The 23,706-nt window shown below is 35.8% G+C and overlaps 1 protein-coding gene across 2 annotated transcripts in view; it reads right to left on the bottom strand.

The window, feature by feature from the left end:
- The window catches only part of B4GALT2 (beta-1,4-galactosyltransferase 2), a 2,452,938-nt gene that overhangs the window by 1,989,060 nt on the left and 440,172 nt on the right, over nucleotides 1-23,706 (bottom strand). The gene's annotated exons all lie outside the window — the stretch shown is intronic.

The raw sequence follows: 23,706 nt of genomic DNA, 5'->3' as shown, positions 1-23,706 counted from the left end.
CAATTGACCTAAATTTCATTTGACCTAAAATTCATTTATCTGACACCCATTTCACCGACAAGTAAGACATAGACTTGTTGTGGGTTTTCCTTCACCTGTGACTTGTTTGTGATAAAAAGGATTACTGTAACTTATATGACTGACTGTTAGAATTCAAATAGTCATGTAGAAAGTAATGTTGTAGTGTTTCTAAATGAGGGTTTTTCTATTTACATTTTTATGGGAATTATCTAATGTAATTTGGCAAATTGCATTCCCAGCAGTAGAGGCAGCATGTGGAGTACTGTATGGCAAGTTAAAGGTATGTGCCCTTTTCCCCACTGTAGTGTTATCCTGGAGTTAGTATATATAATTAGAGGGTGGTGGGCATAGCCCCCCGTTTAGTTGTACATTGTCCCGTTTCTGTTAAGAGAGTTAGTAAGTAGTTTTTAAGTTCTGGAAATGGTTAGTTACTGATATTCTAAGTGTGCTTGTCTATGGTTTAAGATTTAGTATGTTGCAATTCAGCATTGTAAGCTGTCGGTGAAATAGGTGCCAGTCAAATGAGTTGTCAGTCAAATGGAATTTAGGTCAAGTGAAGTATACCCATTTCACTATAGTACATTATCAGTTTGCTTACAGATTTACAAGAGTTTATTGGTAGCATATCTTTATTTTATGCAGAAAAATATAAATAAAGTCAGGGCAACAAGCAATGCTATCGGTTTATAATTGTTAAAGCTGCAAATGTTATTTTAAGGAACTGATACTGCTTTATTGTGCTTTGCAGATATTGCTACAAAAAGACATGCTGTCAGTTTTGGATATCTGAACAATTTCCAGTTTGGCTTTCCAGAATTCATGATTTTCAATACAGTCAAGAAGAAATATTACAGGGGGTGTGGCCAAGATGCAGGCTAGTTAGCAGTACTTTTCTTGAGCTCTGACAGTCTTTATATTTACTAACAGGAAAAATTGAAAACCAGGACCAATTTCTTCACAAAAATTAGAAGATATAATATTTAAAGATCACTGGTTTGTTTTATTGGAAAAAAATTGTCAGTATTTAACAAAATTTCTGTCAAAAACTTCAACAGAAAGGCTACTGATACTGTCACAAGATGAACAACTCAAAATATTACTTTCAAGACCAGTCTTCAAAGAAGGACCTGCAAACCATATTAGTCAACATATCTGAACTAACCAAGAATGTTGATAAAATGGACAATAAAAGTTCAGTTGTGTACACTTACCATAAATGTAGATGTTCGAGTGTATTCACTGTTGCAGTCATTACATTTGGGTAATCTGCTGGCAGGTTGCCCTCAGTTAGCCTGAATTCAAAAGTCTTGGGTCCTGCGTCGGTTGCTGTCTTTTCTTCCATGATGTCAGGTTGTCAGGGGTATAAAACATGCAGCCGACACCATTTTCTTTAGTTTTTCTTGCCCCCGATAAGGTATCAATATCATATATATATATAAATCTATATACATGCATCAATATAAACTTTACCTTCATCTACAAGCAAATACACCACATAGGTTGTAGAGGATAGAGAAGGAAAGATAAACTGTAGAATGACAGGGGGATGGCGGGAGGGTAACCTGGACTGCAACAGTGAATACACTCGAACATCTACATTTATGGTAAGTGTACACAACTGTACTATGTTCTTCATGTTTCAGTGTTGCAGTCATTAAATTTGGGTAGAATCCCAAAGCTTTGGTTGGGAGGCTGGAGCTAAACAGCATTAGGTGTGGCTATAAGGCTCTGCAGCCCTGCAGTGGCAAAGCCTGCCCTGGACTTAAAGTAGAGAGGCAAATGGTAATGCTTTGTAAAGGTGTGAACAGAACTCCAAGTAGCAGCCTCTAGAATGTCTTTGGTTGGTACTCCTCTGAGAAAGGCTGCCGAAGTAGCTGCAGCTCTGGTGGAATGAGACCTAATGCCCTTGGGCACAGGTTTACCATGGTACAAGTAGCAGAAATGGATGCAGTGGCTTATCCACTTTGAAATTGTCTGCTTTGAGATAGCCTTTCCTTCTGATCCTGCAGCATATGACACTAGTAATTGCTCAGTTTTTCTTAGAGCTTTTGTCCTGCTCAAGTAGAAACTTAGCTGTCTGTGCATGTCCAAGGAATGCAGAATTCTCTCCCCTTTGTTCTGCGGATTTGGATAAAACGTTGGCAGATGAATTGTTTGGTTAAGAGCCACACTGGAAACCACCTTAGGCATAAAAGTAGGATTTGTCCTCAGAGACACCCTGTCTGGGTAAAATATGATAAAAGGCTCTACCGCCATGAGGGCCTGTAGCTCTGAAAGTCTTCTTGCTGAAGTAATTGCTAGTAGCAGAGCTGTCTTCCATGATAAGAACTTTATATCAGCGGTAGCGGCTGGTTCAAATGGAGGCAGGGTGAGTTTTTCCAACACATAATTGAGGTCCCATGCAGGTAATGGTGATCTTCTAGGAGGCCTTAGGTTTTTGGCTCTTCTAAGATACTGCTTTAGTAGAGGATGATAAAAGATTGGTGCCTCTGTATTGTAATGAGCTGAAATGGCAGAGGCATGGATCTTGATTGATGAGAAAGATAGGCCTTTGTTGAGCATCTCAGTTAAGTATTGTAATATCTGAGGAATATGTGGTTCTGCTGTATCAGTTCCTTGTGCTTGATTCCAAGCACAGAATCTCTTCCATTTGTCAGCATATGACTTTCTAGTACTAGGCCTTCTGGCTTCCAAAATGACATCCATCACAGCTTTAGTGAGATGTGTTGTTCGTATGATTACATGATTAGCCATGCTGCCAGGTTCAGAGTCTGTAGTTGACTGTGCAGGATCTGATTATTTTACTGGGACAGTAGTTGTCTTTGAGGCAAGGTCCAAGCTGGGTATTGAGACAAGTTCCTTAGGATTGGGTACCAGTATTGGCAGGGCCAGTCCGGGGCAATTAATATCATCTTTGGTTTCTCTTGTCTGACATTTATGAGGACCTTGGGTAGAAGAGGCAGAGGAGGAAACGCGTAAACTGACAGGCTTTTCCAACTGAAGGATAGAGCGTCCACTTTCCATGCTTGCCTGTGATAAGTCCTTGTGCAGAATCTTTTCAATTGATAATTTTGAGGAGAGGCAAATAGATCTATGTCTGGGCTCCCCCATTTCTCTGTTATCATGCTGAATACTTGTGGATTTAGTTTCCATTCGTGAGGATCCATAAGGTTTCTACTTAAATCGTCTGCCAGAGTGTTCTGTTTTCCTGGCAGGAATTGAGCTTGAAGATTTAATTGGTAGGTCAAAGCTGTGTCCCACAGTGCCATGGCTAATCTGCAAAGGGGGTATGAGTGTGTGCCCCCTTGCTTGTTTATATACCACATGACTGTGGTGTTGTCTGTCTTTATCAGTAGCTGTCCTGGATGATGTAAGTCCTTGAAGGCTGTTAGGGCATTCTGAACAGCTAGCATCTCTTTCTGGTTGATATGTAGATGCATTTGATATGGTGCCCATATGCCCTGAATGCATCTTCCTGCCATGTGGGCCCCCCAGGCATAATCTGATGCATCTCTTGTTAAGGTTTGGCTGGCAGGGGGTAGAGTGAAGGGCCATCCCCTGTTTTGGTGACAGGCCTTTGCCCACCATAGAAACTCCTGTTGCAGGCAGGGGATGAGAGGAAGCATTGCTTCCAGATTGTGTGAATGTTGACTCCATAAACTTTTTAGGTACCATTGAAGTTTCCTCATATGCAGTCTTGCATATGGAATTAGTAGGATGCAGGATGCCATGAAGCCCAGAGCCTGCAGAATTTGTCTTGCAGAAGACTGGGTTTTTGTTGCCATCAGTTTGAAGTAAGCAGTCAGTTGCCTTTATTTGTCTGTCGTAAGGTAAGCCATCTGGGCAGTTGTATGCAAGCTTGCACCCAGGAATGTTATCTTTTGAGAAGGTACCAGTTGTGATTTATTTTCGTTTATTGTGTACCCTAGGCATGCTAGAAGCCTTTTCACAAATGCCAGGTGTCGTAGAAGAGTGTCCTTGTTCTCTGCTTGAATGAGACAGTCGTCCAAGTAAGGATATATTTGAATACTTCTTTGTCTGCAAAATGCAATTACTGGTGCCAGGCACTTTGTCAAGACCCTGGGCGCAGTAGATAAGCCAAAGGGCAGTGCAGAGAATTGGTAATGCATTAAGCCAGCCTTGAATCTGAGGTATCTTCTGCATGACTGTCTTATTGGGACATGCAGGTATGCCTCTTTTAAGTCTAAAGTCACCAGCTAGGCATTCCTGCCCAGCATGGGCAGAAGCTATTGCAAAGTGAGCATTTTGAATTTTGGAATGTCCAGATATGTGTTCAAAAATTGATAAATCCAGTATTGGCCACCAGGCCTTGTCCTTTCTGGGTACCAAGAGCAGTCTTGAGTAAAAACCTTGTCCTTTTTCCTGTTCTGGTACTGTCTGAATGGCCCCCATATCCATGAGGGATGTAACCTGTTTCTGAGCCTCTGCCCATTGTTTTTTTGGCAGGTCTGGCCAACCATTTGTCATTGGCAGAGTGTGGAAATGGAATCTGCATCCCTGTGATACAATGTTCAGTACCCACCTGTCCTGGGTTATTAACTGCCAGTTTTGAGCAAAAGGTGCTAATTTTCCCCCTATGGGTGCTGCCAAAAGATAAATGCTTGGTGTAGGCAGAGGGAAGTCATTGGGATTGCTTTCTGTAGGTTTGTGCTTTATCTCCTCCAGATTAGGAGGTGGATGAGCCCCATTGCTTTGACCTGTGTGAGTCTTGAGCCTGGTACCTGGAACCCTTAGGGTGTCTGGATTTGCCCCTTTGAGCTCTGTCTGACACAGGAAAGGACCAATTTTTTGTAGGCCAGTGTCTACTGAATCTAGGTGGCTGCACTTGTAAGAAATCTTTAACAGTTTGCATAGACTTAGCTTTGTCTTCCATTTTCTTTAAAACCTCTTCTGCCTTAATACCAAACAGAGAATCATGCTGTAAAGGTGCATCTAGCAATTTAGCTTTAACATGATCAGGCAAAATTTGCTCTTTTAACCAGGCATGCCTCCTAATCACAGATCCAGTAACTGCGGCCCTGCAGGAGGCCTCTAAGGAATCAAAACCACATTGCAAAGTATGCTTTCCAACTTGTTCAGCTGCATGCAATAATTCCTGCAATTCCTTATTTTCTGCACATTCTGAAATCAACATCATTTTCTGTTTTAGCAATCCCATAACATGTTGTTGGTACTTAAGCATATGAAATTGACAGTTTAAGGCTCTGACTGCCAAGGTTGCAGATGTATAAACCTTTTTTCCCCATCTGTCCAACGCCCTTGAATCTCTGTCTGAGGGGGTAGGGTTTTTTGCTGTTGAGGCCTTAACTCACTTTGGGCCCCATGAAATAGTTTCAGGATCAGCAGCAGGGTTTCTAAATAAAAATTTATGAGAGTCAGGGACCCTGTAATACCTGTCAGGCTTACTGGGAGCCGGAGGTAAAGAGTCAGGGGTCAGGCTTGACTCCAAAAAAACATCATCCACAATGTCTAACACAGGGAGAATGGCTAAATGCTTGTGCTAAGGGAGAAGGAGGAAATCCCTGAGCCTCTTTTTTGATTCTGAGAAGTCTTGACTCTCCCAGTGAAAATGCTCCCTCAAAGTATGCAAGGTTTCTCCAAATGAATAATCCTCAGGAGGAGATACAGATGGAATAGACTCCTCAGCATCAGAATCCTCATAGGGATGTAAAGATAATTCCTGATTGGAAGAGGAATCAGAAAAAATAGAAACCTGATCTGAAGATTCATAGTCATTGTCTTGCCTAGGCCTCTTATCTGGAGGGGGGATGGGTACCCCTGATCAAGGTAATAAGGTCTTCAGCCATTTTGATCATCTGTTTTTTAGGTACAGAGGCCTGTGCAAGTGGCTCAGGTGTCGGTTTTTTAGTTTTAGAAGGTGTCTTTGCCTTTGGTTTTGCAGCTTTCGTCAGTTTGATATAAAAATGTTGAGGTCTGAATACACCCTCAGATGCCGGTGCCTGCACAGCCTGCACAGCGGCTCCAGACACATCTGAGGGAGGTACATCCATTGGTCCAATACCTTCAGTATCTTGTGGCATGCTGGACTCCACATGGGTGTCAGTAGAGGCCAGCGACTCGAATGTAGCGGGTATCAGGGGCTGCAAAAGCACCTCACTGAGTACTGCCGAACCAGCGACTGGCTTAGGAGAAGCTTCGTCGATGTTTTTGGATCTCGACTGCCTTTCTCTGTCCTTTTCTTTGCTTTTTTTATGTACTCCGGGTTGCTATCCGACGACATCTCTGGGTAGTTAAATCTGTTTCCAAAATACTTAGATGCAAAAATATACCGATGCTTAATAGTGCGTTGGTTAAATCTAGCACAAAACCGACAGCCAGACACATTGTGATCAGGGCCTAGGCAAGGAATACAGTATAAATGGAAATCCTTATGAGGTATTTGCTTCCCACAAGTAATACAATTATTAACTTTTTCTGACATCAGTAAAAAGCAAGAAAAAAAGTTTCCCCAACGGGGTACTTAGCTTTATTGAAGACTTTGGTTCTGGAACTCAAACACGAATATTTCAGTAGTCGGCCAACCAGCACTTGCAAAATGCTTCTGCTTCGGGCACCGTGCGGCAAGAAAGACTGAAGAAAATGGTGTCGGCTGCATGTTTTATACCCCTGATGACCTGACGTCATGGAAGAGAAGACAGCAACTGACGCAGGACCCAAGACTTTGGAATTCAGGCTGACTGAGGGCAATCTGCCAGCAGATTACCCAAATGTAATGACTGCAACAGTGAAACACGAAGAACATCAGGGTTTGTATAAAGAAGAAACCTCAGACAAATAGAGGTTTTATAAGAAATGAAGCAGCAACTAAATATCCAAATAACGGGGATGGAAAACTCATTAAATGACCAGGATGGGAGATTAACAGAACAAGAACTACAAGTGGAATTTCTTTTGAAGCAAAATACATCTTTAATAAATAAAGTGGATGATCTCAAGAACAGATCCAGGAGGAATAATCTTCGGATTTATGGTCCACCTGAAAATGTAGAGGTTCAAAACATAACCAGTTTCCTCACAACCTGGCTTCGCAAAACTTTAAATCTGCAAGAAGCCTTTTCTTATGGAGTTGAGAGAGCATATCGGTCTTTGACCAAATCAACCATGTACAAGGACAAAACTCAACCAAGATATGTCATAGTTGTTTTTTTCTCTTCACAGGACAAAAGAACTGATTCTGAAGTCAGCACGGACCAATTCCCCAATTAAATATGCTAAACATTATTAGGTTTGATAATGACTACTCTTCTATAGTGGCAGCAAAAAGGAAGGAATGTTTACCACTAATTAAGAAACTTAGACAACAACAATTAAAAGTTCATCTTTTATTTCCAGCCAGACTTAGAATATTTTCCTGAAAAGCACCAGAACCTTTGAAATCCTGGATACTGCAGTTTCTTTTCTTTCTAAAAACAACTTTCTAGATCAAACGGAAGAAATGGATCATTTGGGACCTAGCCTCAAATGTCAAGCTGAGGAGAACAACTGGCAGACAACAGGAAAGAAAAGTATAAAAATGAAGGACCGATGACTTTCATTATTTACTTGTTAAAATAAAATGCTTTTGCATTATTAAGCACCTAAGTTTATGGATAAGGAAACATAAATCTTCAGCACTCCACACCATCAGGAAAATGCAATTCATATTAATTTATCTTTATTACTTTCAATTTATAACCGGGAAAAGCCGAAAGAAACAACAACAACAACTTTCAATTTATAACCAACATTAATACTTAAATCAAATAGACAATACAGTCATAAGTATAGGAACTGTTATTCCTGTTAACAATGCTTATGGGTTACTTAATACATACTAAGAAATTGAATGACAACTGGGGATAGTTGTGCTTGAGTTGGGCTGGAGATTATACTAATAGTGTCATTCAAATGTTGGTTGCATTGAATCTTTACTTATATTTATAGTTGATAGCCTTGCTTCTCTTCTGACAAAGCTTTAATGTGTTTAGTACAGATATATTAGTTTTTAGAATACATGATTTGCACACAAAATGTTTTGTTTTAGCATGTATAGTAACTCATTTATACAGTATTTATGATCGTTTTCTTAAGAAAGTTTTTTTTTTTTTTTTTAATCTGTGGTAATAGATATCATAAAAATCAACAGCGTAAGCCAGGAAGCAGGAGTTACACACAAAGAATTAAAAGCACCACACTTGCATTCTACAGTTTCCCACTGGAATCGCGAGCTGATTACACTGTTTTTTGTTTTAGAACTTCACCTAGCTTCATGAAGCAATTCTGAAGTCTGGGTTTTCCCACAGTCAAATAGAGGCACTAAAATGAAAGTAAAAGAAGCATGGTGATGTCACTGCTTTACAGCACTCAGGTATAGTTATTTTATCATTCTAAACTCTTAAAGTGACACTTACACTATTTCACTCTAAGTATATTAATAGATTACCACAGATTATAATTTAATGATTTAGTAAAACATACAGTAAAAATCAAAAAACTGTTTTGCTTTACAGATTTCATGTTAAGTCTAAACATTTACTGATTAAATATCTACTTTTTCATTACAAACAATTAATTGATTTGAAAGTTTTCTGTCACAAAATCAAATAGTCCATTAAGAAGACACAATTTCATTTTGTAGTCCACATATCTATTCCACACTGACATTTATCTGCAAACCATAAGAATAGAAGTCATGTATTAAAAATGTTGCTGATTACAGTTTCTGTATTTGCTTATGTTTCTTTTTAGTCCATGAAGGATGATGCAAGTTACAGAGTTTTGTGGTCCTTTTACACTGATAGAGTAGTCATGGCATTAGATAAAGGCAATACATCTAACGCTACAACTATCTGTAAAAGGGTATGTTTGAACATTAAAATAAGATCACATACAAGCAAAACTTTTAAAATAGTTTTAGTGTGATACAGACTGGGTTTATATTAGTCCGTCAAAACGGCTGAATATCGAATACCAGATGTTCAAACTGTAAAGTTCGAACACTGGTAATCGTGAAGCCGTGGCCCACTGAATTCTTTTCCAGGGAAAGAATTTTGTCTGCCGTTTCTGTGGCTTCACGAGTGTCAGGACTGTGGTGGGAAGTTACAGGTCAGGTTCAGGTAAGTGTGTGATTGTGTGGATGTTAGGGTTAGGACACCGGTTAGGTGAGTTAAGGTTAGGGCACAGGTGAGGTGGGTGTGCAATAGTGAAAGACTTTAGGGTTAGGGCGTGATAGGTGAGTTAGGGTTAGGGCGCAGGTCAGGTGAGTGTGTGATAGTGACAGACCTTAGGGTTAGGGTTTGGGTTAAGGTAAGTGGATAGGTAGTAGTGTATGTACAGTTTTGTGCAGGGTTAGATGTAGGATTTTGAGAGTATGTGTGTGGATTGATATTGTTTTGGTGTGTTTGTGTTGCATGTGTGTTTCTTGGAACAGCGATTTTTTTCCCTGGAAAAAAAAATCGCTGTTTTAAGACTTCAATGTTTTTGCAGTTCGTGGTTTGAAGTTCGAACATATGGTGTCCGAACTTCAGACATTTTGATGAACTGATATAGACCCATAAAGATTGAGTTACTTAAGTAAATGTTTCTTAGCCTGTTAATTCAGAAAAGGAAACTTGCTCAATATCTTACTGTTATCTATATTAGTTCAGTTATGCTGACTGTATTGTCATCTGACTTTATAATTCAATGTTAAATAATATTGTATATAAACCAGAGAAACAATATCCAAACATGAATTATACAAGCTAACTAACATATGGGTTTTCATCTTGTTTTTGTGTTGCTTACACTTAGAAAAGAAAAACGAGAAGGTTTTGACATAAGAAGGAATGTTGAACGATTTGCTTATAGTAAACATGAATTATAAAATTCATAAGTACAGGAGTGTAACCTGTATTTAAGCATAACTGTTAAACAATTTCTCTGGTTAGAGATGATTCATATCAACCTGTATGATTTATTGATATGTTACTAGGATTGTTAATTCTTGTCAACCTTATCAGACTGAATTTAGAATATATCAGACTGGTTAATAATCACAAGTTTACTTTTCTAATTATCCTATACAATGATAACATACTTTCTGACTAACAAGTAACAACTTGTCAGGCTTGGAGTATAGTGTCTGTGATAGAGAGAGGGACATGTTGATATTTTGTCATCTTAGGTGTAGGGGGTTATAATAACTCTTACACGATTTTCACAAATTGTGTACTAGCCCACTGGGAAAAGAATTTTCTATTCAAAAGTGATCTGTTTAAACAACAAATCAAATGGTACACACGTTATCTGGATGACATTTTTATACTAATCCAAGGTGACAAACTAATGGCCAGGGATTTTGTGGATCACATTTCTTCCCTAATGGAATTTTTAAAGTTTACATTTTCATTCAGTAAAGACAACATTCCATTTTTGGATGTTCTCATAACCAAGGACATTCACAACAAGAGGTATTTAGCAAGTGTGTACAGGAAACTGACTTATTCCAACAGCTTTTTACACTATGAAAGTTCCCATCCTCAACATAAAAAAAAAGCAGTAATAAAGGGACAAGTTGTCAGCGCAGCAAGGATGTCCTCTTTGGACACCTCTTTTTCAACAGAGTGTAGTACACTCAAAGAAATGTTCTTGAAAAGGTCCTATCCAGGAACTCTGGTGGAGAATGTAATACAGGAAGTTACTGAAAAAAGGAGAAATGGGGTATTTAAAGCCATTTTGAATGGCAATGAGTGGATTGGAGGTCCACCAAACAGACACTCTCCTGTAACTACATACACGGTTACTGATACCAGCACACCTGCAGAATTCAACACCACCCTTATCCCCCCTTTTCCATCTAATGCAACCATTTTAAAAGGAACTTTGATTAAAAATTGGGATTTCATATCGGCCGACCCTTTAATTCATTCTAGGTTAGGCGACAGACCAAGGATCACATAAAAAAGGGGTTGCAACTTAAAGGCACTGTTGGAAAGACCTTTTAAAAAAATGGTCACCAGTCCTGGTATGTACAAGTGCGGTAGATGTAACTTCTGCAAATACATCAAAACTGGTAGCAAAGTAAACATCAAGGGGAATGATTTCCCTATTTCAGGCAGGTACAACTGTGAAACAAAGGGGGTGATTTACCTGGCTCTGTGTGAGAAATGTGGCTGTTTTTATGTGGGTAAGACTGAGAGACACTTGAAACAGCGAATTTACAAACATATTTATAATATTGGGAAACACAATCTTACCAATGCACTAGCCAGGCATATCTCTGACAATATTCACCACATTTTTCATTCACAGTTTTAGAACAACTCCCTCCTGACCCCCGGGGGGTCCATGGTCTTTAATACTTGAAGAAAAGGAACTCATTTGGCAATTACGGCTGAATGCCTTTTGCCATCCAGGTCTCAATGAGAACTGCAACCTGAAATGTTTGCTAAATTTAAAAGCTTTAGAAAGATGACACATTTTTCAAAACAATCTCTTTTAGCAGTCTGGACAAGCAAAGTGACACTTTCACACATCATTTATATGTACACTTATATATATGTTTTTATTTCAACATTTAAAGCAAAGATTTGAACTATTAATTTAAACATTTTGAAGTATTTTTTTAAGGAATCAGGAAGTGATGTCATATGACTTTCCCCATTTAATGGATGTAATATCCTTTTAACTTTTATTTGAAGAAGTTTGTTTAATTTGGACAGACGAAAGTGCTAATAAAATAATCGAGTGGATTTGCTGACTCCTGCCTTCCATTCTTCAGTTTTTGAGTCTAGATTGTGTTTTCCCTAATTCTAAACATTTATTAACTGAAAACCTTATCTTAATCTATTCAGATTCAATGGTTATACAGTATTAACTAGTTCATCACATAAGAAAAAAAAAAAGAGAGGTAATGATTTTATGGAAAAATTCTGTCATTATGCCAAAGATAATAAGCTCATATCAAGTAAAATCTAGGATGCTTTGTATGTCAACTATCTCAAAAAATGGTAAACTGCATACTTTTATTAACATTTATTGGATATCTGGGTTGAGTGCAAGTATAGTTAAACAACAGTTAGAAGAAGTAATTCAGCATTCCAAATGGAACTTCATAATAGCTGGGGATTTCAATTGTATACAAGACACTGACTCTATAAATACCAGAAGGAAAGCTGCAACATCAAAAATACTAGCAGAATTTGTCGAACTATATAATCCTAAAGATGTTAATGAATATGCAAAGATTCTCTGCATTATACATTTTTTCACATATGTATAACACACACTCAAGAATAGAGTGTATATATATATATATATATATATATATATATATATATATATATATATATATATATATATATATATATATATATGTTGTTGTGTCTTTCGGCTTTTCCCGGTTAGGGGTCGCCACAGTGGAACTCCGGTCTGCTAATGATTGGCAGCTGATTTTTACGTGCCGAGTTGCCAGCCCTGAGGCACAGCCTTCAACGAAGGTATGCCCTTTCACGCAAGTCTCCACGCAGAAGACGCTCTAGCTGAGAGTCGAACCGGAGAGTGTCTTACTGTGAGGTGACATTGCTACATATATATATATATATATATATATATATATATATATATATATATATTTTAAAGGAAATAACCTCCTTTCTTAGCAATGTTAAAGTAATCTCTTTTCCATTAACAGACCACAATACAATTACTTTTGAAGTAGAAGTTCATAAAAACAAAAGGTGACAATCACTAGAATACCATCCTATATAATGAAGCTAAAAGAGTTTAAAGAATTTTATATAAAAGAATTACAATTTCTTGAATTAAACATAAATGAAGGCACTTTGGAATTCTATGTATGGCATACATTAAAAGCATACATATATGGAAGAACATTAACTTGGTACAAAAATAAAAGAAAGCAATGGGGCAAGCAATTAACTGAACTTCAAAAGGAAATAGATATTATTAAACTTAATATGCAAAAAGGATATAGTCAATTAACTAATGCTTTAGCAATGAAAAATAAAGAATATACAGAAATATTACATATTAAAATAATGATAGAATTAGAAAAAAATCAAACTTATTTCTTATTCAATGAATCCAAAGAATCAAAGGAAATTAGCAAATAGAATAAAGAAAGTTATTAAAATGAATCAAATAAAAGAAATATATAATTCCAACATTAATAAGAAAGTCTCAGACATAAACAGCATACTAGAAACATTTCAGTCACACTATTAAAAAATGAATACTAGCAACATAGAGATGAAATTGAAAGAAACAATTAAAAACTTCCTTCAGACTAATATAAACCTCAAGATACAGGAACAACAGAGCAGACACATTGAGAACCAGATAACAATGTCCGAGCTGCAGAATCAAATTGAAAAACTGAAACCCAATAAAGCACCAGGAAATGACAACATAACACCAGAAATGTATAAGTTATTGCCCAAAGAAGCTAAACAGTTATTGTTGAAGGTTTTCAAACCGGGCTGAACAAGGAATATTAGTTCCACCTTCTTGGAAATATAGTTTAATCTCACTATTCTGAAATCTGAAAAAAATGCCTCAGAATGTTGTTCCTATAGGCCCATTTCATTGTTGAATGTTGAATACAAAATGTTTATGGCAATACATATGGAGAGAATTAAACATATAATTCCATCATTAATTGATCATGATCAGACGGGTTTCATAAAAGATAGAAACACCTACGATAATATTAAAAGAATTCTTGCCTTGATAGATTATGTTGATTTAAATAAGACAGACATGACTCTGGTGAGTCTAGACAGCAATAGCACCTTTGATGTAATAGATTGGAATTATTTAGCGGTGGTACTAGTAGAATATGTTTTTTCACAACAATTCACATTCTTAGTTAAAGACTATATGAAAATTCTCTGGCCTATGTTAAGATTGGGTTATGCCTCTGTACTTCTATAACTATTAGAAAAGGAACTAAGCAAAGATGCCCACTTTCACCTTTACTTTTGCATTAGCAATTGAGCCTTTTGCTAAGTTAGAATGAACACAAATATTAAAGGCATAGTAACTGGGGATAACTTAGAAATGAAAATACAGTTATTTGCTGATGACATCCTGTTTACAATATCTGATAAAGATAGATCATTAACTGAATTATTCCAAACAATGAACTTCTTTCAGACTATTTCTGGTCTTGTATTTAATGAAATCAAAACTAAAGTTGTATCAATTAACTCAAATAAAAGGGAATTAAATAATGACTTTGTCAAGTACTTAGCAACTGACAATAAAATTAAATACCTAGGAATCTTACTAACTAGCAACACTAGAAAAACAATAAATATTAACTATATTCATATACCAAGTCAAATAAAATCATTAATGCAGAAACGGAATAAGATGTTTTATACAATGGAATATAGGTTGTATATAATTAAATCAATCATTTTCTTCAATTGTTATATTATATATAACCCTGTTCATCCCTCCTACTAAGAAAATGATACAGCAATACAATAAAATGATGCTGAATTTCCTTTGGTTTAACAATAAGCCTAGAATCATGCTTAACAACCATTTAAAAGGTTGAGAGAAGGGTGGAATTAATCTACCAGATATAGAAATGTATTCATTGGCATCTATTACTAAAACAGTTACTCTATGTCTGAACTTAATCAATACAGCCAAATGGAAATTAATTCATGAATCTTTATGCAATATCATTAGTAACTCAGCCCATAAACAATATAATATGAATCCAACAAAAGTCTTTTGTAATGTGATAACAGACAACATATTTAATAAAAGTAAAAAAAACAAAGCATATAATTGTTACTGAAACAATAATACTGTTTAAAAAATATATAAACATGAACCCATATATAAAGACATGTTTTTATATTACATCCTATAACTTGTATACAATAATTTATAACTACCTTTGATTCAAATGTAATTAAAGAGCTTACAGAAAAATAAGTGATTTATTGCTATCAAATAGCCAATGTCAATGCATTACTTACACTAGATCAAATCAAAAGGAAATTTGATTTAGATGATAAATTGTGGCAACCAATACAACAAATAAGACAGTACATCACAAATAAGCTGGAATCAGTGACACCAACTTTTAAAAATAATATTCCTAACTTCATAGATCTTGTGATAGTTTTAATAAATAATACTTATAAAGGACAAGGATAGCTATCCAAAATTCATAAGACACTTAAAGAAACAAAGAACTATACTAATAATAGTTATTGGAATTATTATAATTAGATTAATCAAAAGGATCCTGATAAAAATGAAAAAGAAATGATCCTTTTATCACCAAGCCTTACTACCAAGTCAGTTCAGTGGAATCTATATGCATGGAAATTCCTATAGAGATCCTTTCTAACCCCTCATAGATTAGAACTAATATATAAGAAATGTATTGATTGTTGGAGATGTAAAACACATACAAAAGCGGATTGGGAACACATGTTTTTTGATTGTCATTGACTGAATAAATATTGGTTTGAAATTGATTATTTCTTTCAAACAATTTTTAATGATATTTTTCAGTTAAGTAAGTCATTAGTTTTGTTTACTGTACCCATACCACAATGTGTCCCAAAAGTAAAATATCCTTTACTGTGGACATTGCTTGCCATTGCAGGTAGAGCCATAACAACTTACTGGAAGAATAAAGCACCACCAACTTTTCAAGATTTCAAGAAAATCGCACTGTTCAGGTCTTGAATGGAAGTAGCAACCATAAAGAAAAGAACTGATAAGACAACATCGTACATCACATATTGGCAGAAAGTTGACAAAATATTGGGAAAAACAAATTGATCTGATTAGTCAGCACAGTATCTTAATACAAATCGCATATTGTATATGGAAACGTGATGTTATAGACTGTATACTTAGGCAATTGTATATAGTTTCTCTTGTAAATAGTTGACTAGTTGATTATGTCATATTATTTTTATATTTCATTATATATGGTTCAATCTATTTGAAGATATGGAAAAATTTTAATAAAAATATCTTTGAGTAAGAAGAAATATTACATCTGCCACCCAGACTTGCACCCAAGATGGGTTGGGGGACAATTAGAGAACCTAATTTTACAAAGGATACATCAAAGGACCCTTGGACATTAAGGCAGATTTTCTATTACCTCAGGAATGACTGGGACAATGCAGAGTAAGGCCTAAATTTAGCAAGAGCTATAGTGTACAAGTCAAGTATCTACAGAAAACAAGACCACCAAAGCCAGAAGTAAATATTATTATTTTTTCTTCAATGTTTGTTTACTCAGAACATATACAGTAAATGTGGTTCAGTTGTCTAAAAAATATTCTTTCGAGTAAAAATGTGCATACAACAGATGGGCATTTATGTAGATTACAGTAAAAGCAAATATGCAGAATTTCATTTTATGTTTCCAGACAACTTTATAACAGTACTAGTTTTCAGTTTAAGTTTGTATCTGTATTCAAATGCTACTGACAGAACAAGGTATTCCTTTACTAATAGCTTAATTTCCAGAATATAACACTAGATTTCAGTTTATGCTTTTATCAGTGTTCAGATAATACTGGCAGAAAAGGTATTCCTTTACTCTTAGTTTAGCAAGTGTCCAGAGTATAATGTTTGTGCACAGATATTTTAAATGTTCAGTATAAATATGTATCATTTTAGTGTAAATTTCAGGCAAGTTTAAGAATATGATATTCATACTCATTTATGAGCTCAGTATAGTACATTTCAATCAGATTTCTGCATATAACATTCATTACTCAGTTATACATTTATAAAAACATTTTTAGTAGACAGTTTACAGCATGCAGTTACATCTCACCTCACATTATTCAGTCATTAGTTTTAAGGGTAAAGTGACATAATTACTTGTAACAGGCTTATTAAGATAAGTTATCTAAAGAATAAGTTGTAATAGTTATTTAATAAACTTATGTCATGAGAGGTCAGGCTTAATTTGTTAATTAATTTACAGAATACGGTGCATATTATAAATAATTATTGCACATTAGACAGAAAGTTAAAAAGACACTGACAGGGTATGGAATGGTAGAGATCTGAAATGCAGAAAACATAGGTTTTAGTAAATGTACTTCGATTATTACAGCACATAGACATCTACAATATATTTAAGACACAAATTTAAAAGGCAGACATCTATTATAGCACACAGAAATTAAAAAGGAAAATAGACAGGATTATTAGTAACAAATCTAGCTGAAGATTTACAGAAATAAGTATATACAGTATATCAAGATACGTATATCACAGGTGTAAAAAGAGAGTTTACCAGTTATAATGGAACTACTTCATATGTTCGACACTTCAAAATGCCGAATTTCATATGGCCGAGACCATATGATCAACACTCGAAATATCGAACATATAAAATACAAAAGTAAAAAAAAAACAAACACTTACCAAAACACTGCTAGCAGGGGTTCAAACCTCCATGCACCCCCACACCCCTGGTAACTTAAATATAAATACCTCGACATCGCACTACAGTGCAGGAATGGAAATCTTTCCGTTCCGCACTGTACAGAGATGTCGGTTCTGTATTGTCAGCATTTCAAATGTCAATCATATGATCTCATCCATATGAAATTCAGCATTTTGCAGTGTCAACAATGTGAAGGGGCCAGTTATAACACATGTTAAAGAATTGCCCAATTATAATTAAATCATAAAGTTAATATCTTCAATCCAAAAGACTTTTAAATAATTAATAAACCACAAATGCTCAAGTGATACCTATTGGTCAAAATTAAAATTGCAAGTTTTTTATCAGATAAAGAAAAAATATTTTTAACTGTTATATTAGTTCTAGTAATTATTACAGTGTCATTTGTACACTATATTAATAGATATAAAGTAATTACAGAAGTAAATCCCATTTCAGTAGTTTCAGAGACAATTGCTACATAATAAATCCTATATAAACACAGTTAGTAATATAGACCTTGCATAGGCCTGAAAATGTAATGTTAGGCCTGTGTATTTATTTTATATTTCATATTTTAAAGAAACTACATAAATAGATACCTGTTCAGGAATCTCAGGGGGACTTGTAAAATCAGGTTTCATTTAAATGCAGTTTGTTAGACATAAATACAGTTTTCTCTTTGTGTAAGTCTAGTGCAGCCATATTAAAGCAGGCCTATATATTTTACACTTTGCATGCAGTTTCAGTGAATGCACTTTCAATCAGCAAAAGTAACCTTCAGTCAAGAATACTGATAAGAATAAAATATGCTAACAGAATGTGCAGTAAATTGAGTACCATAGTTCTCAAGCGTACCTCATTATGAGGAACGTACCTCATTTGCATTCTTAAAAAGTTCATGTTCCTCAAAGTTCCACATTGAAAGGGTCTGTCACACATTCTGTATTAGGACATTTTTAACTGATATTCATGGTAAACAGAAATGGATCATAATAATTCATTAAAAGATCCTTTTTATAAGTAAAAGGAGTGTATTTAAACCATCCTATGACCTTCCTAGTTGAAGCTGTTAGTAAGCCGTTAGTATGTGTTCCACATTTTGCCCATTTCTTCCACATTATAAGGGCTAGGGTTCCTCATTTTGGAGATGGAAGGTTGAGAGCTATGTTGAGTACAGACAGATCTTGTTTAGATGGTACAAGGCTTGGGAAGGTTAAAGAGGCATGTAGAAATTTACAAGCTTGTGGTATTATTAGGAGATACTACAGACACAGTTAGTTAGTTCATTTGGAATGATATGCAGAAGTTTAGCACAGACACTTGAAAGTGAATGCAGAAGTCAGATTAAATTTCCAGAATTCCAGAATATTAATTACATTATTCAGGATGGAAAGGAGTATGAGTGCAGAAGCTATGTTCATAATAATTCAGTCTATTTCAGTTTATCAACACTGTTATTAGAGACAGTGAGATTTGATATTCTGAGTACACAATGTACAGACAGTATAATGAGTGCTGAAGCTACGGACTTTATAATCCAGTCTATTTCAGTTTATCAGCACTGCTATTGGAGACAGTAAGTTTTGATTCAGATTTTTGTTGACATCTACCTCCACTGTACATAACGAAACATTCCTAACTGAACAACAGTGTATGCAGACTTTTATTCTAAAAGGTACAAGAAGATTTGGTACATAAAGGAGAGAGTGGGACCTGCTTAGCACAGTTATAGTTAATTAAAAGATAAAGATATTCATTCCAGTCTCATTCCACTTTCTTTCAGTTATTTCCAGTTTAATCCAGTATTCTACAGTCCTGTCAATTCTTACAATACTATAAACAGGATAAACATTTCTTTAAGAATTATCCCTACTGGAAGCAGTAGTATAGCAGAGGGAGCAGATCAGATACTATGTAGAACAGGTGCTTTTCAGTTATACAAATTGTCAATATATTGTCAGCTTCCTATTGAATGCATGATGCACACTGGTCATTAAGAGTATATAGATCTGAATAATGGCATCATGTCTGGGCTCATGACACATTAGTTCATTATGACTATCAGACCTTCCAGTTTCTTAGCAAATCATTTATTGATTAATTCAATGCTCTTAGAAATGCTAGCATGACAAGATGCTTTTGTTTTTCAGGAAGGTCTGGATGGGTTTAGCTAAAGTAGAGGCTAAAGAGAAATACTCCTAATATTTTTTACAAAAATTATGAAGATTACGCAAGAATGACAGTGTACAAATTGTATACAGGTATTTACAAAGTACATAATAAACAGTGTGCATAAATTTGCAGAAATCATAATTATTCAAGCAGTGTCTACATATTTGCAATGCATTTCACAATATAAACAGTACCATATATCTTATTTACAAGATGTCCTTATGAATACAAGTCATTTGTAGTGTAGATTCTTTTCCAAAGCATAGGGGTATAAATCATGCAATTTTGTTAAAAAAAATTGATGATAGTTTTCACAGAGGCATTATTTTGGAGGTTAATATTTAGAGTTCCAGATAAGAAGTATTATGGATTTGTATGATGTGACCAAAAGAGTGAACAGAGAGTGGAGGAAAGGCAATATGTAGCTGAGTAAGGGAACAATGTGCTCTAAAGGTATAGAGTTCCTTGCAGTTGTTAAGGAGATTACAACTCTAGAATCTTGAATCTTGGAAAGAATATTAGGTGGATGGAGGATAGCTAGTAAGTGATATGTATTAAGGGGTTCATATTAAAACACAGAACACTGAAAACAGCGAATGGTGTTTCATCGACACATATTCAGCAAAAGCTGAAAATGTCAAAACCACAGAACAGCGATTTCTTTCCTAGGGAAAGAAATCGCTGTTCCAATCCCCCCAAAAAAAACATTAAACACTTCCAAACACATACCCACACCTTAATTATACCCCCCAACAAACCAGTAAACAACTAAATACACATATGCACATAACCCAACCATACAGCTAATGAAAAAAAAAAAAACAGTAAACATTTTAAAACATATGCACTTACCTTAATCCGCACCCTAAGCCTAAGGTCAGTAACTCTCGCACATTTACATAAACAGTTCCAAACACATACACACTTACCTTAACCCTAATCCTACCCCCCCAAAACAAAAGTAAACAGCTGAAAACACATGCACATGTAACTCAACCATACATCTAACGCAAAAAAAAACAGTAAACACTTTCATACATATGCACTTAACTTAACCCGCACCCTAACCCTAAGGTCAGTAACTGTTGCACAATCATGCTCGGGAGCTAAACCGGACAAGTGACCACACTACACTTCAGAACAGGCAAAGCAACGAAGCAGTCAAGCGACTTCTTTCCCAGGGAAAGAATTCGCTGAACAGCCACTTCGCTGTTTTGCCCTACATGTGTCAATGAAAACTCATTTGACAAAATGCGTTTTTGTCATTCTAATAGGAACCTGTATTAAGACAGATAGTAAAAGGAGTAAAGGCAGAAAAAGGGTAGGAGAAGTGGATGTGAATGACTAGGGAGTGAAGGTAGCAAGAAGAGTGAGCAGGAAGGGCATATGGGAATAGAGATAAGAAAAGAGAGCATACTAGTAAGTTGTGGGGATGGGTGGGAGCAGTGAGTGGGGATTTGTAAGAGATATACGAGACTGACAGTGACACAAGGAGAGAGTGAGTTTAGATGGAGAACATCTACAATTGGGAATTGGCTGGATAAGTTGGAGGTTATGTACAGAGAATTAGATCAGTGGCAATACCAGTCTGTGGTAAAAGACAAATGGAAGTTACAGAGCTATTCTAAGATGGTGGCGCCTTGTGTGGCAGTGGCTACTCTGGCTCCCAATGTACGTTCTGTGTGGAATTTGTCGAGCTGTCATCCATTTGGAAGTCTGTTTGAATTGGTCAAATGTGCAGTTATCTACGAACATAGTGTTTTTTGTTTGAACTTGGGATATTTGCTTGTTTTTGATCGTTGGGCTGACCATGGCTATTCATCTCTTCAGGAGTGGCAGTTGTGCTGAATGCAGGTAACAGAGACCAAACTTTGGCAGCTGGTTTTTGGATTTTGAGTTCTGTTGAACTGGTGGGACAGGTTTGGGACTTAGAACATTGCCAGTGTTGAGAATGGAGCTAGTGACAGTGTGGTTGGTGAGATGGAGTGGATTGCTGTGGTTACTGTGTTGCCTTTGTCAATTGTGGTCATTTAGGCCTTCAGGTGGTGGTGGATGTGCCGAATGCAGGTAGTGGAATGTTCAACTTTGTCTACTGATTATGATATGAATTGGACTTGCGTTCTGTGGAGTCAGAGGAGACCAGTCTGGGACTTAGGACATTGCTGGTGTTGGGGACAGAGCTAGTGACAGTATGGATAATGTAGCTGGTGAAGATTGCTGAGGACACTGTAATCACCATTGTGATGGATCAAGTATGATTAGTGCAGCTTTGGTGCCTTTGGATGGTTTGGGCTATGTTGTTGTTGATGTGTATTCATTTCTGGTTTTATGCTTTGCACATGAGCTTAGAGAAACATGATTTTGTTCTGCTGTGCATTGTTGCAATATGGACTGAATGTCAATAAAGTTAACTTTGACTTTAACTTTGACTATTATGTGGGAATGAAGGGGCAGAGTCATTTGTCTGTCAGATGAGACTTCTGTTGTTTTTTTTTTTTTTTTTTAAGAGCTTAGCTCTTGGATTGGTTTTAGTGTTAATGGGATGTGATTCCAGGCTTTGGCAGTACTAGTTGAATATAGGGTGTTTCCTGCACTATTGTATGCATTGGTACTTATAGAGAAGTCTGTGTTAAGTAGCATGGGATTTCTAACCAGTTTAGCTCTTTAACAATCAGAAAGTGGTGTTCTCTGAAGTTCAGGTTGGTGGCAAATGTTGCTACTTTATTGTAACATTACTCCAATTTGCTTAAAAGAGAGACTTGAAGATTACTGAAAATGGATGTGCCATATAGGAGAGATGGCAGTAGGAAAGTATTGGCTATACATTCTCCGACTGAGTCAGTGAGGTATGATTTAGATCTGTGTAGAGATCTGAGATTTTTATGTTTCTTTACAGCTTGTGATATTTAGCTGCTCATCTATGATGATGCCCAGCAGTTTTGTCAGGGGTATCTGTTCAATCCTGGTGTTGTTGGCAGAGGTTAAATATTAGACTGTTTTTTGGGGGGTGGGTTTAGTAAGAGCTATAAGTTTAAACCATGACTTGATACAGGACAGTGATTCTTATGTTTGGTCTTGTAGTTTTGCCATAGTTTTAGCAGAACAGACCAATGCAAGTCCACCTGCAAATAATTCAGCTGGTCAAATCATAAAATATACATGTAGTTAGATCTAGATACTAAGTCGCTGTCTTTGAATAATGATCCTGAAAGTGACTGCCTTTGAATGGATCTTTAATATTTTCAATGGCAACTGACCTGGGCATTATATGTTAACCTAATATTTTTGCACTTAATAACAGGCCACGGTTCGCTATTTTCAGACAGTGATGTTTTGATAGCAGATTGTAGTTTGGAAGAGTATAGTAATAAGACCAGTTATACCCGTTCATCTATAATAATCACTGCTGAATATCTGCCAAGATTGTTGAATATTATTCTACTGTTTGTTTTTTTTTAGGTGTATTTCTAAATATAATTACATCACATTTGGAAGGTAGTAACAAGTTGGAAACTGCATTTTATTTGAATATTCCAGCAATTATGTAGTCAAAAACCAGTGTTATTTGGCATTTGGTCTTAACTTCCTTGGATTTCAAACAAGCATGTAAGAATATTGATGCAAATGCATTATTATCAGGCATGGCTGATAGAACTTTTATACAATCATTATACAATTTGTATTGTTTATTACATTAATTAAAATCACTAAAACCTGGTGGCTTAAAAGCATCATTGAAACTAGATGATTTTAAGCCACTAGGTTTAAACGATAGCTGTTCAATTGCCTGTGTTTTAAAGTTATGAAGTTTATTGATGTGAAATTATGTTTTTTAGCATATTTTCATATATTTTTATGCTGTATAGGCTTGTATTTTCATATGAAATTATTTTTAGAAGTAATTTAGTGGCTGTGTAGTATGAATTATGACTTTAATATTCTTAACCTTTTAGTGTTATTTAGTGAGTGGTAGGTCTTTTAAGTAATAATATACTTTGATCTAAATGTTATTTATTTATTCATTTGATCATTTTTTT

This window comes from Protopterus annectens, chromosome 10.part0, assembly GCF_019279795.1.
Source record: "Protopterus annectens isolate FY-2018-M chromosome 10.part0, PAN1.0, whole genome shotgun sequence".
NCBI classification, from domain to species: domain Eukaryota; kingdom Metazoa; phylum Chordata; order Ceratodontiformes; family Protopteridae; genus Protopterus; species Protopterus annectens.
This window is presented reverse-complemented; position numbering and strand designations above follow the sequence as displayed.